The 16,815-nt window shown below is 44.3% G+C and overlaps 1 protein-coding gene across 3 annotated transcripts in view; it reads right to left on the bottom strand.

The window, feature by feature from the left end:
- LOC147683305 (phospholipid scramblase 1-like) overlaps positions 1 to 16,815 on the bottom strand; it is a 546,679-nt gene that overhangs the window by 241,653 nt on the left and 288,211 nt on the right. The window lies entirely within an intron of this gene.

Below are 16,815 nucleotides of genomic sequence, written 5' to 3'. Positions count from 1 at the left end.
ATTGACATAAAAAGGTAAACTGAAAAAAGTACCAGCCAAATATATGTCCAAGGGGGTATCAAAAAAAGTTTTTTAAATAAAGAGGCATAAATTGCACAACGTGAGGGTTTTTTCGAAGTCACTGAAACAGAGTCAAAGGAGAACCTGGATTCTGTGGCCAAACGTGTTTGTAAATCAGGCATCGATAAATCAGCTGGATAGGCGTAATCTAGGTCATCATTGTTATTAACGGGAAAATTATTTAATAAAGGATTGGAAACAGCAGGCATCTCGAGGGCCACTTCTCGCTCAACATTAGAAGTAGTGGCCAAAACAGAATTTCTCACAATCTAAGGACAGGAGACTGCCGGTGTCATGCTATGAAGAATCGGCCACCCTGTGTATCTTGACATTGTCAATTGAGATAAACCTGTTTTCTTTACGACCTGGAAGTGGTGGTAAAAAGACTGTTCTTGTGCCCTTCACTCCAAGAACGGGAACCGGTGCTCGATAGGAAGGACCAAATTCTTTCTTGTTATCGATCTTCTCTCGAACCAGTTCTCCAACTTTGGGTAGCCAGCCAACTACCGGGATCTGCAACGCATCATCCGATGTGGAGGGGAAATGTTCCTTTGCAAGACTGTCTCTGGTCTTTTGTAGATCCTGTAAAACATTTTAATGTTCATCTACGTCAAAGGCCGTGGCTTGGGCCACGCAGTCTAGACCGTCGAGGTCAGGGACATACATCTTGATACCAAAGAGCATTTTGTACGGGGTCCGCCCACCCAGAGACCTTCTAGGGAAATTATTAAGTGCACACTGCACGCCATTGAGATGGGCCAACCAGTTTCTGCCAGTGCCTATAACTCGTGCTGTCAAAGATTGCTTTAAGTCACGGTTCATTCGCTCCACTACACTATTACCCTTAGGTCTGTATGGAGACGAAAACTTGACTTGGACCCCCAACGAAATCATAGCATCCTTATACGCCTTAGAGGCGAAAGCCGGACCCTGATCCGAATGGAAGGTACCACAGGTAAAAATCCCTATAAAGACACGCAAATCTCTTATGACAGTCCATGAATCAGAGCTGCGATGGGGCCTTACCCACACAAAGCGTGTGCATGAGTCAACTGCTACTAAGATGTACTTATACGCAGTATCAGAAGAAAAAGGACCGCAGTGATCTAAATAAACGCAACCCAGTGGTTTATTAGGTATGTACAACTGTGTCTGGGGTGGACGTGCAGCAGTCGAAGGCTTAATCTGCTGGCAAATGTCACATTGAAGGACATAATCACGCGTCTGTTTGTACAGTCCCCGCCACCAGAACCGTTGTTGTAGCTGAGTTACAGTGGCTGAGACGCCCGCATGCGCAGACGCCACACCTTCATGCGCCGCTGTAATTAATGTAGCTCTACGATCCAAGTTAGGAATCAATCGTTCCCCAACATCAGGAATTTTCACATAAGGAACCTTATCGGGACTTAAGTGGTATGAGTACTTCGAAGGGAACCCTGTAGGATATTTACTTCCCTTCTCAGTGGCAGCTACAGCCGCCAAGATGTCATCATCTATTTTACTTTTGGACCGTGTAACTGCTGCAACTAAATATGTTGATACTGCAGTTTTCGCCGCTTCATCAGCAAGCGAGTTACCGACAGCGTGAACTCCAACAGGCTGATGGCCGAGAGTATGAATCACAAACACAAGTGGCAACTGCTCTTTAAGCTCAGCCACTGGGACCCAGATCATCTTATGTTTTATTGTGCTACCCTTGGAATCACGAAAGTCATTCTGAATCCAAAAGAACAAGTACTCATTGTAAGACTGGACACAGTAGTAAGAATCACTTACGATAAGTGTTGTCACACCAGGATCAGCGTACTCCAATGCAAGCATCAGAGCACGAAGTTCTGCTAATTGTGCGGTGCAGTCCCCTAGTGTCTGCGTGTGCACGACACTGGACTTGAACTCATCGTTTACCATGGCACCGACCACAATGGCGCATGCGGAAACGTAGGCATGTTTAGAGCCATGCGCAACCTGCGCCGACCCATCAGTGTAAATGATGCAATGGAAATCCTCCAAGGGTCGCATTGCTAAAGGAGCCAGATGAACGAATTCATACTGTAAGTACTCCTGCGACCGTAATGAGTCGTCAAATATAAACGTGACATCCTGGGATGTCAGGATGCAGCCCATTGAATCCACCGAGGGTGCAAAGCTTTGGAATTTGTTACACTGGCTTTCGTGACTGCCTCTAAGGCAGGACACAGGGTAACAACCAACATGCGCTTTCCCTGTGACAGGGCACGTTCCTGAAGTATTGCCATCTGCACAGCCGTCAAAACTTTCTCCACAGTGGAAAAGCGCAATTCAGCCGAAGTGTACAAGTGTGACTTGTAAGCAATAGGTACTGTGTCTCCTTCATTAAAAGTCAGGTACGTGAAACCCCCCATCCCAGGGATAATTCTTATCACCAGGTTGGTCTGATTATCACGAGTTAGTAAGAATTTAGAAGCGAGCAGATCAGCTTGCAAAGACTGCAGAATAGCTGAATGCTCAGGCAGCCAGCATGATTTGGAAAAAGTTGGTTGTATCAAAGCATACAAAGGCTTGATACGCTGGGCAGATTCCGGAATGTATGTCCTCCCGAAATTTAAGAAGCCCAGTAAAGATTATAATTTTTTCAGTGTCGTTGGAGCGCGCAGTTGTGCGCATTTCTCCAGGAAGTGAGGAGCCAAACCTTTTTCTTCATTGTTGAGCTCGTAGCCCAGAAACAACACTGTGTACTCTGCAATGTGCGATTTGGCAAAGTTAAATTTGTAACCCAAGTTTGCAAAGGTACAAATTATTCTGTTGACTCGACACAGATGCTCCCAAAGTTCGTCGTCTGTGAGATATATGTCATCCCCATACGAACAAGCATCCGGGTCGATCCTCTCCAAAAGAGAGACAATGCGGACAGTAAAAATCCCAGGACTATTCTTATAGCCTATAGGCAAACGCCAAAATAGTTTTTTGACACTGCCGCAAGTAAAGGAGGTCCATTGGGAACTTAGACCATCCAATCTATGGGCACAAAAACCATTGGAAATGTCAAGCGTGGTTTTAAACCGCTTACGCACAACACTATTCACTAGGGCAGAGCCGTGAGTATTCTGTACTGCTCATTGGTCATAACAAACTCCCAATGCTTAGACAAACCAGAACATGAACTTAGATTACCCTCAGGTATCGTGGAACACATGAACACTCTTTCGCTATATAATCATTTCAAACCAGAACGTGGAGTAAATGAGGACACGTGCACATTTGAAATATTTATTTACTAATGCAGGGTTCTCAAACGCAGTATCTTATATAATACAAGAAAACATATTATAAGCAACAAAGTTATCAGCATAGTTATCAGTCCATAAAAGGCGAATGGTGACAGCATACTAAGATGCTGTAATGAATAGGAATTAACAATACCTAATTCTCACCCTCCCTATTTAGCATAGTATATTTATATCTATTAATGTCTCATTTGGGTTTTAGCAGGGCGGGCCCATACCTCAAAATCTCAGTGGCAGAGGATCACATCATCTTCCACCAGCTCTCTGCATGCGAAGCAACATCAAGTGTGTCTCGTGTATTTTTCAGCACAACAATATAAAACCCGCTTAGAGCCAGATTTTGGCAGGAGCATGTGTGTTATGTCTATGGAGGTGCGAAGATCAGACCTCACAACAACACTGTGTCGAGTTATCCTTGGAGCCTTCAGCACTCACTGTGCAGACAGTGTACCAAGCAAAGCTGATATCAGAGCAGTAACATATTATTTCTCAAGTAAATCATGAAGCTCTTCTGGGTTGAAAGCTACAACAACAATTATGTGTCGTGTGCAAAATGAAGCAAAAGGAAAAATGGCGTTTAAACATTTAATAAGCTCATGCTAACTTAACACAGTATATAGAAACTAAATAGCTATATGACACTATTTGATGATAAGCATGCACCAGATCAGGTTTGAAGAAGACTATGGCCCCGTAGTGTGCAAACAAAATTCTAATCTTGAGTGAAGGATGGGAATCCATCCATATTTCCTTATTAAGGGTACTAAGGTCCACACACACTCACAATTGTCCACAACTCATGTGTGGCACAAATAAGGAAGAGAGCTAGGGTAACGATTAAGCCAGCTCATAGATTTTCTTTTCACATAGACTTCTGAGCTCTTTTTTGAGATCCTTCCTGACTCTGATGGGAACACCTCTTATTCTGCACTTTACAGGTACATCTCCCTCCTTCAATCCAATTCTGAGTTTGAATCCCCTCACCAAACACCCCAGGAAATTTCCAGCTCCATTCAAGTGCTCTATCATCGCATTAAACAACAAGGACCTGTTGTTTAGTTCGGCAGAATCATATGGAACAGCCCCTGTTGGAACCAGCCTAGAATACTGATGTCCTTTACTTCCATGTAAACATTCCCTTTTATCCTCCTCCCTTTGAGTTCCAAACCATCTTCTATATAGTCCAGGAGCTAAAACTTACAGCCTTCTTTTGAAACAGGGGAACGTTCTGGAAGCAATAAAGGTCTATCGCCCCACATTTCTGTGAAAAAATGATGGGTAATCATAGTGATTCTGGCTCCAGAATCCACTAGAAGCCTCAACACCTTGTTTCCCACTTGAATGTCAGCCATTAGTTAAGGAGGCAACCAAAGTATCCCAGAAAGAGTACTCCCTTTAGGAACAAACTTGACCATTATGCAATTATTGAGTTCCCGCTGTCAGGAACCACAGGATAGCCAGCATGTGTACTACTAAATTCTATACTAGGAGACGTCCCTTGGTCAAATCCAATAAGGTAGGGGTTTGGTTCCCTTATTCTCCAGTCAGAACCTCCTCCCAAGATGGCCGCTGCAAAGGCTGTCTTGTGCTCAACAGAGTTAGTGCAGTCTAGAGTACTTGGAACGTTCGCGCGTTGTAAACTGCGCACTTCAATAACGTTCTGTTCCGAGTCAGTCATAGTTTTCCGTATCTCCGAGTAAACTTTCTATGGTAATATAGACAGAGAGTTAGGAAGTAGAAAGTACATTCAGAGTATTTACGAGTCCGTGTCTTCGGGCTTGTCAGAGAGAATTCAGTATCCTGACCTGAGTGCTGTGGAGTCTCAGTGAATTCCTTCTCCTCAGAATATTCAGCCGCTATCCAGCAGCTTTGTCCTAATACTTCAACTCGACATTGAGTTTCGTCGTCCAACCTTACGGAGCTTCATCAAATAACTGGTAGAATATTCCGTTTGAAGCCGTGAGTGAAACTCCGAACTGCCAGCAGAGACAGTAAGATTTGCGCACCTGCGCTACGTGATGTACAATATTCCCTTGTTGACTCCTTATTGCGCTTACCCTGGCTTTTCCTTCCCTTTATCCTCCCTTGAACCTTTTTGCGCGCTTCTTATGAACTTCTGGAGTTTGGACCTGAAATTGTAGCTTGACTGCCGAAATCCAAGGAACCCCCGAGTCAAGGTATCTGCAGGAGAGCATTCAGGTATAGAGAGTAAGATTTAGTATTAGCAAGAGATAGAGTTCTAAAACGTATAGTAGATAAGGTCTTACCCTATTCCTTTTCTGTTCCAGCTCTACGCTCCCTGTAGCAAGTACAATCAATAGAAGAGAAGCATTGCCCTGAGAATTTCTGGTAGGATCAGCTTCAGTTGTTTAATAGAGAATCCAGTAGTAGAGAAGATAGTGTTCTTATGTTCCCTTGTTCTGTGCAATAGGTATCCCAATAACTGTTGCAGTGAACCTACACTTTCCTGTGACGACCCAGAGGATACCAGCGATTGTCAAGGTTTTCTCTTCTCTGTCCACTTCCCCTTTTCCCCCCTTGCTAGTGAATCTGCTTCTAAAGCGGAGGCACTGGGAGGTGGGCATTTGGGACCAGCATCCATATTGCTCCTGCGAAGGTTCTGGAGACTTCTGACACCCGCTTACCACAAAGTCTGCCATGAAGAAGATTGAGGATAACAACATGTGTGTCTTTATTGTTGATGTCAAGGCTAACAAGCACCAGATCAAACAGGCTGTAAATAAGCCAAGGTCAACATTCTGAACTGTACCAGTGTACAGAGCAGGCTTATTTGATGCAATTTTGCTGGCTACATCCAGTGCATCGTAGTCTGGAGCTAGACTCACATGGAAGGATTACCAACCCAGGACTCCTCCCCTTTGAATGTGCCCCTTGATGAATCAGAGACCTCTTCACCAACCACATGAGCTAATTCTTGCATGCCTCCTATAGTAAAATCTGACTCTGGAGCCGAATCAACTACACATGCAACAGACTTCTTGCTGTTTTTCTTTTTAAGGTAAACCTTAGCAAAGTGACAAATCCGTGTACAAAAATTACAGGTGACATTTGACCCGGAAATCTACTCCCCTTGATAATAGGAGTATTGCCACACTGGGAGCAAGAGTTAATATTCACTGCTGGTGAATTCTCATCTTTCATCACTTTAAATACTCCCATTTGCCAATTACAACTGGCAGCTTGATTAGACCATCCCACTTTTATGGAACCAACTGCCTCAATACGCTTACCGTCCAGCTCCCAAACAGAAATTTGCGAAATGTCAATCCTTTTCGCTCCCTTGATTTCCCATCCAGTAACGGTTACCAAGAGTCAATCATTTCTGACAAATCTGCTTGTCCTTACAGTGCCAAATAAACAGATTTCTAATCAGTAAATCTTTGAAAAAGTCAAACCAGCAATCAGAAATAAATCTGTGCAGCACAGAAATATAAGCGTCCTCCTCAGCACTTTGCTTGCATTTGAAAATGTTGTGCCTTAAAACAATCAAGCTGGGCTGATTATCGAATCACAATTTTAGTTTCTTTACAGCCTCTAAGTATTCATTCAGATCTTCAGCCTCATTCTTCAGTAACTCTGGTAAATGATTGAAAACAGATCTGTCCTTAAAGCCAAGAGAGTGCAGAAGTAAACACTTTGCCTCTCAGCACTGAACCTTGAGGCTCCAACTGCTGCCAGATAAGTCTCAAAAGCATCAAACCACACATCCCACCTAACTAGTGGTTCACCAGACACATCCAAGAATGAAGGAGGATGTGCAACCGTGTGATAGTGAAGAGCAAAACTAGTCCTGATTGCACGATACCGGTGGTACATAACAATGCTAGACGTACACCACAAATGGCTTTAAAAAAGACAAAAGGAGCACTACAGCGGATGACTCATGGTGCAACACATGTGTGATGTTTATGAACAGAACATCGAAATGACAAGAAAGGAAACAAAATAATAAACAATTAACAATGTGTACTTAGGTAAACACCTCCTGACCAACTGCAATAAACACACAGGAGTGGTAAAACTTGCGACATGAACCAAATGTGAGATGAAATAGTGTGCATATCGCAGACTGTCAGATGAAATGGTATGCATATCACCAAAAGAGCACACACTGAATGTCATAAAATGTCACACAACTGGTGTGTGTATCACCATGAGGACTTGCACCTAAATGCCATGCCATTAAACAGGTATGTGTATCACCAAAGGAGACACCATTGTTTTGTGAAACCACAGAGCCATAATCAATCGTACTAGCAAAGACAATAAATAAACGTACAGTTTTAAAAAGGTACACCTGTCACCGCTAGACAAAACACAGTTCTCAACTTGCTGCCGTTGCCGTACACCTGTGCGATGATCAGGAAGCAACGTGCGCTATAGAGTGTTGACAGCTTGAAGAGAACAAAAAAGTTCTGAAAGAATGAGCCGCAGCACCCAAACACAATGAACACTTCCAAGATGGCGGCCTCACAACATTAGCCAAAAGACCACATGTGCGCTGATGACATTTGTGCGGCGACAACACAGTCCATAGCTTTGCAAGTGATATACCCAAAATAGCTATCAGCAGCTCAAACTAATTCTTGAGACAGTGCATGAACCAGCCCACTCACTGATGGAGTAGATGGAGCAAAGGCTGGTTCACCAGCTCTTTCAAAATAGCAGATGCACCAGACTAGTCATTAGATAAAACTTCCCAGAAACACAGGAAGCTGGAAATCATTGGCACCGCCGTGGCCTGCAGAAGTTCACAAGCAGCAGACTAGACTCAGCTGGCCGGGAAGGCAAAAACTAGAGGCGAGGCACACTCACACCTTGCAGCAGGCAGAGAGAGTGGGTGTATGAAAGGTTACATGGGGGTGTGAGTGGGTAAGCCAGAGATTCTGTGGATGATGTCATCAGTGATGTCATTTAAGCTGTCCTGAGTGATTTCATGAGTGATGTAATATGTGAGATCAAAAGCAGTACATTGCGGGGGCGCAAGTTATAGTTAGCTCAGCTAACTATAACTGTTGAATTTCTCTGGTTTTGTACGAGTGAAATGTCAGCCTAACTATAAAGCCCCTGTAAACTTTGTTTTTTTCAGTGAATTTCCAAGGTTTTTTAAAATTATATTCCCTAACTATATTGTCCCTGTAACTTTTGTTTTTTTCAGTGAATTTTTAAGTTTTTTTAATGCTAATTCTTAACTGTAATGTCCTTGTAAGCTTTTGTTTTTTTCAGTTACTAAAGTTTTTTTACATTCTATTTCTTAATTGTAACAGCCATTTTTTTTTATGTGAACCTCTGTGACTTTCATATATTTTTTCTATAATTGGATATTGTGTATTATATTTATATTTTATACCACTCATTTTTTGATTTCCTATATGTTTATCAGAAGGCACATTAATAATTAGTTTTACTTTTAAAAATGTTGTGAGTCAACCCCCAGCAATGAAAGTCAGCCTACCATCTCCTCCTGGACCCCAGTCACCACCGAAGACACTGCATCGACCATGAAAGGCATTCACTCAGGAGCCCCCATGGATCCTTGCCCACCGCACATCTTCCACAGAGCTGCCACCGCCATCACACTGGAGCTACTATGCACCATCAACACCTCCCTCAAAACCGGAACCTTCCCTGACAACTGGAAGCGTGCAGAAGTCAAGACCCTCCTCAATAAACCCTTAGCAGATCCAACGGACCTCAAGAACTACCGACCCATCTCTCTCCTCCCCTTCACAGCCAAAGTCACTGAAAAGATTATCAACTTCCAACTAACAAAATTCATAGAAGAGAACTCCATCCTCGACCCCTCCCAATCCAGATTCCGCAGCAACCACAGCATCGAGACCGCCCTACTCGCCGCCACTGACGACATCCGCACGCTCCTCAACCAAGGACACACAGCAGCCCTGATCCTGCTCGACAACTCTGCAGCCTTCGACACGTCTTCCACCGCACTCTCACCACCAGACTTCACAATGCCGACATACAGGGGACTGCCCAAGACTGGCTCCACTCCTTCCTTACAGGCGGGACCCAAAGAATCAGACTTTCTCCCTTTCTCTCCGAACCCACAGTGATCAGCTATCGAGTACCCCAAGGTTCATCGCTTAGCCACACGCTCTTCAACATCTACATGGCCCCACTCGCCACCATCGTCAGACAGCATGAACTCAGCATAGTATCCTATGCCGAGGATACCCAGCTCATCCTCTCCCTCACCAAGGACCCTCTCACCACCATACTCAGCTTCCAGGAAAAAATAAAGAACGTCGCAACCTGGATGAGCAGCAGCTGCCTGAAGCTCAACTCAGAGAAAACAGAAGTCCTCATCCTCTGACCCTTCCCTTCTGCATGGGACAGCACCTGGAGGCCCATCGCCCTCAGCAGCCCTCCCACACCCACGGATCATGCGCAGAACCTTAGCATCATACTCGACTCCTCCCTTTCCATAACCTGACAGATCAACGTCGTTGCCTCCACCTTCTTCAACACCCTCTGCATCCTTTGCAAGACCTTCACATGGATTCCCCAAATCAAGAAAGACCACCACCTCATAAGCAGCAGACTGGATACAGAAACTCCCTCTACGCCAGATCAATACATTTCTGCTCCACAACCTCCATACCATAGAGAACACCGCAATTAGACTCGTCTTCAGGGTCCCACAACATAAACACATCACCCCAAACCTGCTAGACCTCCACTGGCTCCCCATCGAGAAAAGATTAACCTTCAAGATACTCACCTACACATACAAAGGCCTCCACAACACCATCCCCCAATATCTCAACGAAAGAATTGCTTTCCACAGACCCAAGAGAAACCTCCAACCTGCCGACCTTGCCCTCACCGAAACCCTGCGCATCCGCAGAGCCAGAACAGGTGGAAGAGCCTTCTCCTACATTACAGCAAAGATCTGGAACGAGCTCCCGGTCAACATCAGACATGCGCCCACCTTGCACATCTTCAGAAAGACCCTCAAGACCTGTCTCTTCGAGTGACCGGAGATGCTCCACACAATACATAACTCACTATATAAATAACTCTATAAAAACATTTATCAAAATCTCAATATCTCTATAACAATGTGTATTAATGATTCACTGACATTTTTTTTTTATATTGCCATCAATATTCATGACGTCGATAGTCGCAACGTTCCCACAAAGATACACGGGGGCCTGCACTCGCTGTCTCATCGCCATCACGAATATCATGCGTGATTAAAAAATAAATTTTGGACACATAACTTCAGTCACTTACGCACCCATTTCTCAAATATGGAGTCAGAGTACTGCATACTCTAACCCTGTATGTGAGCTTTCACACACATTTTCAGCCTCTGGAACTGTTCCCAATAGATAAAATGGCAGCCGCAACTTTCTGTTCAGGTTGCATCCAGCCAATCAGAGAATTTCCGTTGCTGCATGCATTTGTGATTAATCGCGAAACCACCAAGAAATATCTTCGGCCAGAGATATCACTATAATTTTAAACTTACATTTCTCAGCATCTACTGAATGGATTTACACCAAACAGGCAAAAGATACTTCCCTGAACCAACATCTACCCCCCTGCCAAATCTGGCTGTAGGTGTAGCTCAAAGTTCCTATGGGAATTAACATTACAAACGCACCCTCATTTCACAGCCCAAACTCTCGGTTCCCACTGCATGGAATACCCCCAAAGTTTCCATGACAACCAGAACCTACCTTAACACTTTTTGGGGGAAAATTTCATGAAGATTGGTCAAACGACGAGTTATAGGCAAGTTAATAAATGCTTTTCCTATGGAAACATTGTCCTAACGATAACTACCTACTGGAGACTAATATATATATCTTGCATCCTGCTGGTAAATTGATTCTCCAGGTACCGGCATTTCCATATAACTGAATAAGTGTGATTCCCTCCTGTTAGACTTGTCCCTGTAACTCGGTGAAATATGCGGCCATGGCTGAGGTCTGCATGCAACCTGTCATCAATTATAATGCTGCTTTGCAGTGTTGTGATTGGCTTAAAGGAACCAATCACAATGCTGCATTGCAGCATTGTGAGCGGCTTAGGAGAGCCTGGGTGCTTTGTGAGACAGAGGAGAGGCAGTGGCTGCAACACAACTGCTGGTAAGCTTTTCTTTTTTTAAGTTTCTGCCCCTACCCCCGTTTATTATCAGCCGCCTTTGCACCTACTATCTTCCTGTCATGCCACACACCTCACACTCCTCCTCTAAGACTTCTTCCGAAAATTGTCTATCCTCCTGTCTTCTTTACTCTTCTTTTGTAGTTTCTCATCGTGTTGCCCCTTGCCCCTCTTCTCCCCTTGACCCCACCCACTTTTCCTCTGGCATTACTCACCTGTCCATCCTTTGATGTAGCTCTTAATAGTAGACAACTTTTTTTTCTTCAACCAGAGTTCAGACAATAGACCCAAGAAGCCCTTTTGAAGCCAATAGAGTGAGCAATACAACCCTTTACCCCCTCGCTCTTTACAACCCTTCAGCTCTCCAGTTTCTTCTGTTTTCCCTCGCCACTCTCCTCTTACGTTCTGCTTTCTTCTCATATAGATAGATCCATTGATTCCATTGTGCTTTGGCCCGTGATTTAGTTTCGGCTGCAAAGGAATGCTACAGGCAGAGGGCTAAAAGACATTAACATTGACAAAGCCAATAGCTCTCGCATTGCTGAGTCCTATTGGCTTTGCCAATGCTTGTTTTTAAATGCAGTCCCCTGTAGAAAAAACAAGTCTATATCATTAAAAAGCAAATACAGACATGGTGGTCTGCTGAACCCAGCAGGCCTCCAACCCTGGGATGGGTGTGATTCTTAGTGATTGGCAAAATCTGAGCTACCTCATAAATACTCAAGGGCAATGTACCTTCTCATTTTTTTCATCTGTGTGCGGCAGTATAAGGCCTCTGTGTGCTGCAGTCAAGGCTATGTGTGCCAAGAATCCGACCGCAAGTGTGGGTGCAGCGGCACATATCAGTGGAAATAACAGTCTAAACTTTTGCTTGTCCTCATTAAGATGGAAAGCTTTGTTGATCTTGCTGGTGGTTTACACCTGGTTCTCAGATTACAGCATGTCTAAGCGGCGAGCATTTAACACGCAGTCATTCTGCCAGCATTCGCTGCCATATAAAGTTTCAAATTAGACTGAAAATACATGGCCCTGGCAACTTTTGAGCCCAATGGGCAATGCGAAGCCCCTGGTCCCAAGTGAGTTACCCTAACAACTGGTGCAAAAAGACCTGGAAATACCACTACCTCCTAGTACCGCGTCCCCCTGTTTGGGGTTTGCTTCTGGTGACACATTGATGTAATGGGGACTAACACAGAGAATGTTCTTTGCAAATGTAGATCCCTTGAGGTATTCCTCTTGCTGGGATGTTTCAACCACAATATTGCCTTCAGATAAAACCTGAAGGCAAAACCACTGAACTGAGATCAGTTTCCATCTCACTCAAAATTTGAAATCAGGCAAATAGTATGAGGCACTGAGGAGCGAGATCTAGGATGCAGCGAGGCACCTGAACTGAGCAGGATCATGTCTTATAATGTCTGACACGACATCCTACAGACCCTGCTTCTCAACACAGGAAGCCCTTGGCGCGTCAGGAGAAATATTAAAAGGCGTGTCCTGGCAGACATGCGCCAACGCACAGTGGTCTATCTGGAGATGAAAAATAAATGCCTCTCTACTCACCCACATCTGGTAGATGACACCTTCACTGGAGTCATCTGCACCCTCTAAACAGAGGACGTGCCTCTCTTAAACCTCACTTGGGTGGCCTGTAGCCCAAAGGAAGCACATCTCCAGTTCCTTCTATTGGCTCCCTTTCAACAGAGCAGCTCAACCTCTCCCTCCTCTGACCTTGGAAGATTGATGCACGTGCATGAGGAACCAGGTACCGGGGGCACTTGCACAGGAGTCATCCAGTCCTCCATACATAAAAGATATGAGGATTTACCACCTTTCTCGCAGTAGAGCTGCACTGTCATTTTCATGGGGACCAAGAAGGAGAGGGGCACCATATGTCAGTTACCCCCAAAGAATATAACATTAGTTTATTCTAGTAAACCTCCCTTCCCAGTGATTATTGTTATACAAGAGCTCTGAAGCATCTGTTGGTGCATGCAGCGCTATATATAACACTGATAACATTTATACATGAAGGGATGGAAATAATAGAGATAAACTACAAATACAGAGAATAAATTACAGCAAAAATAATTTACTTGACTATAGAAATCCGCAATGAAAACAGTACGAAATGCAACGCACGGTTGCTTACTTGCTTTTGGGGGTTCACTCTGCGGTGAGCCTGGGATATGCCATGGACAGACAGAACATCAAATAAAAAAAATATATATATATATGTATAAAAAGATAGCAAGGAAACTCTGAGGAGCCTTGCACTGCTAGCCTGCTGCACCTAGCCTCGCTCTGCGAAGTACCCCTCACTTCCAGGTAACATATCTCCTTGTCTCCCTCTGCGAATACCTCCAAAGCTACATGTCTTCAGGTCTCCCTCTGCGAAGTACCCCTCACTTGAACTCTGCAAATTTTGACTTGTGGAAATGTGTTCCTGACTTTAGGGCCCCAGTACAAGAATCCTTCCTCCTGTTTATTTAGGTGATTCCTGCAGCCAGAGGAAGTTTAGAGAACACAACTTCAAACATAGGTAACAGTAGCACTGTATAGCGCTAATATCACACTTCTCCTGGGGTTGCTCTGACCCAGTGCTTAACTTGTAAACTTTTTAATTCAAATATAGGTGCCAGGGCTCTTGTCAGGAAGGCCACTGCAGCTTGCACCACACATTGCCCCTGCTAAAACATAGAAATATGGCTACTTCTGGGAGTGGTAGACATACAGGGGAGCTCAGTCTACATACAAGCAGTGGAGCCAGGGAGCTCCTCTGAGCAGAAGGCTTTGCTCGCATCGGCCTGTCAGTGGCAGGTAATCAAAAATCATCTCAGTCATGCTCTATTGACAAGTAATGCAGAAAGTCTAGAAGCACTATACACAGTGGTGGCCCCTGCACTAGAGGCACGATGTGTGCTTTCAGCATCCAGTAGTGGCCGGCATGGCTCGTGGGTGGGGTGTGGGTGCAGGATCATGTGGGGAGGGGGGTCACGTGGGGGGGGGGGGGGGTGTCACAATAATAATTTTAAAAAATGAATCTACCTTTCCGCCCCCGGGTCCCAAGTCTTCACTGCTTCTGCTCTTCTGCCTCCGACAGGAACAGGAAACAGGCAGCCTCCCTCCCCTCCCCTAAGCCAATCACAATGCTCCAGCAAAGCATGATGATTGGTCAGGATGTCACCCTGCCAGGGGCTTTAGGGGATGGTATGTTACCTATGTAGGATGCAATGCAGTCTGCAAGGAGAAGGGCAGAATGTGCATGACTGGTTTGGGTGGCGCAAGAAAGGCTGACCAAACAGTCTTTGCGCACTCAGGAATGGGCAAACCGCTCCTGCCCTGCCCACGCAACTCCAAAGCAATGCACAAAGACACATAACATGTAATAACCAACATGTATTACCATTTTATGTTTTGCCTTTCTCGCACTGCGACAAAGTAGTGGGGCGACTCAACCCCCCCCCCCCCCGTGGAGGAGCAGCACCTGTCAGAATCACTAATATATATTAGAGTTGCTGCATCCTTGTTAATAGAGCGAGGCTGCAGTGCAGATTGCATGCCTTTTTGAAAGTATCCATGTTAAGTGAAGCACCACACGGGCGCTGCAATTAATATGAATACTTTCAAAAGTGCACACAATCTGCCCTGCACTCATTCTGTATTGTTACAAGGCATGCAGAAAGACTAGAAGCACAAAGTGTGCTGTCATACTCTCTAATATACATTAGTGAGCCTGAAAGCACACGTCTTGCTTCTAGATTTGCTGCATCACTTGTTAATAGAGCACGGCAGAAGGGCAGATTCCGTGCCTTTTTGAAAGCATTCATGTCAATTGCAGCGCCACACGGGCTCTGCAATTAATATGAATACTGGTCTCTCACGGGATGTGCTATGTTGCACACTTCATACAAGACACTGCCCGCTCAGGGAAACATAGCTACGTGCTCGAGCGTGCGTGCACCTTACAGGGAACTATGCTCATGAGATAGGTTGCTTTGTTACCCACTATTAAGTAAGTAAGTACATTTTTATTATGCGTGATTATTTAAAACCATTGCATGCAGTTCATTAACAATAAAATTGAGAAATATTGCAGTAATACAAAAATTACGAAGTTTAAAATGCTTTGTTTTATGAATAAAAAACTTAAAATAGTCTCGGAGGTGCTTGCATCACTGACACAGTTATTGCTCAGTCTGTTAAAATTCAGTTTGATAAGAACTTTCTGTTTAAGGTGACAAGAAATGTAACACTTTAATACATTAGGAATTGCAATTTCCAAATAGAGATTCACTAAGAATCGCAATTTGGAAATCACAAATCCTAATGTTGGTACATTTGGCTCTAGGTTTGAGAAAATATGTTGCGGTTTAGTGCCTAGATTGCTGTGTTAACACCTTGGAGACCGGAGTTCCAACCGTGGCAGAGGAACTAGGCCAATGAGTTGGATGATTATGGGTAAACACATATTATTCTAAACTTGTGGAATGTAAATATATAAAACCATATTTAATATTCTTGATCTTCAATTGTCTCCCGTCTCCCTATTGGTCTCTAGCTCTCAGTTGTACTCCAGCCAAATTCACACTATTTAACTGTCAATACATACATATCACCCAGTGACTAAAGTTTACATTAGGTAAAAGTGTTGAGCGATGCTGAATATGCAAAGATTGTGGTGAAATAAAAGGATGTGAACAAGAGGCTGTGAAGTAATATATTAAGCAGGGCATTGCTGGGACCCTGTTGTCCCAGGAAAATGTATTTGGAGATGCCTGCATATGTAAATGACAGCTGCAAGCCTGTGGAATTTAACTGTGTTGGCATGGGTGAAGGTTACTAAGGAAGGGATTGTACATTTCAGTCCCGGGTATAATTCTGCTACATGGGCCACTTTAAATGTTGTGGGAAGCAGGGTTGCTAGTTGAATGTAGTATGCATGGGGTGTGGGCCTGGCCCTGAAATGGGTGGGCTTTGTCAGAAAAGGAGAAAGGTCATTGTTGTTAGACAGGGTTTACTAACATTATTCACTGGCTCATCCCTGGTGGTACCACCCAAGTCACAGAGGTCTGCTATGCAACATATGTATGGGATCCAACTCAAGGGGCAGTAATCTCAGAGAATCAGGCTCTATTTTTGTGGAGGTATCTGCCATTTCTACACTAGTGCCGCACGGTGATCCTTTGGCCATACTACAAACTAGGTTTCCTACCACATGAGCATACAATTTACTGAGGCAAGTTTTATCTGTATTGGTGTGTGTACAGTATTTGGGTCTATTTATTACATGAGAACAAGAAGGATTGCCCAGCACAACCATTCCTACCTGCAT

This window comes from Lissotriton vulgaris, chromosome 11 (assembly GCF_964263255.1).
Source record: "Lissotriton vulgaris chromosome 11, aLisVul1.2, whole genome shotgun sequence".
Classification (NCBI taxonomy): Eukaryota; Metazoa; Chordata; class Amphibia; order Caudata; family Salamandridae; genus Lissotriton; species Lissotriton vulgaris.
Note: the sequence above shows the minus strand (reverse complement) of the source record. Positions and strands in the feature narration are given on the sequence as shown.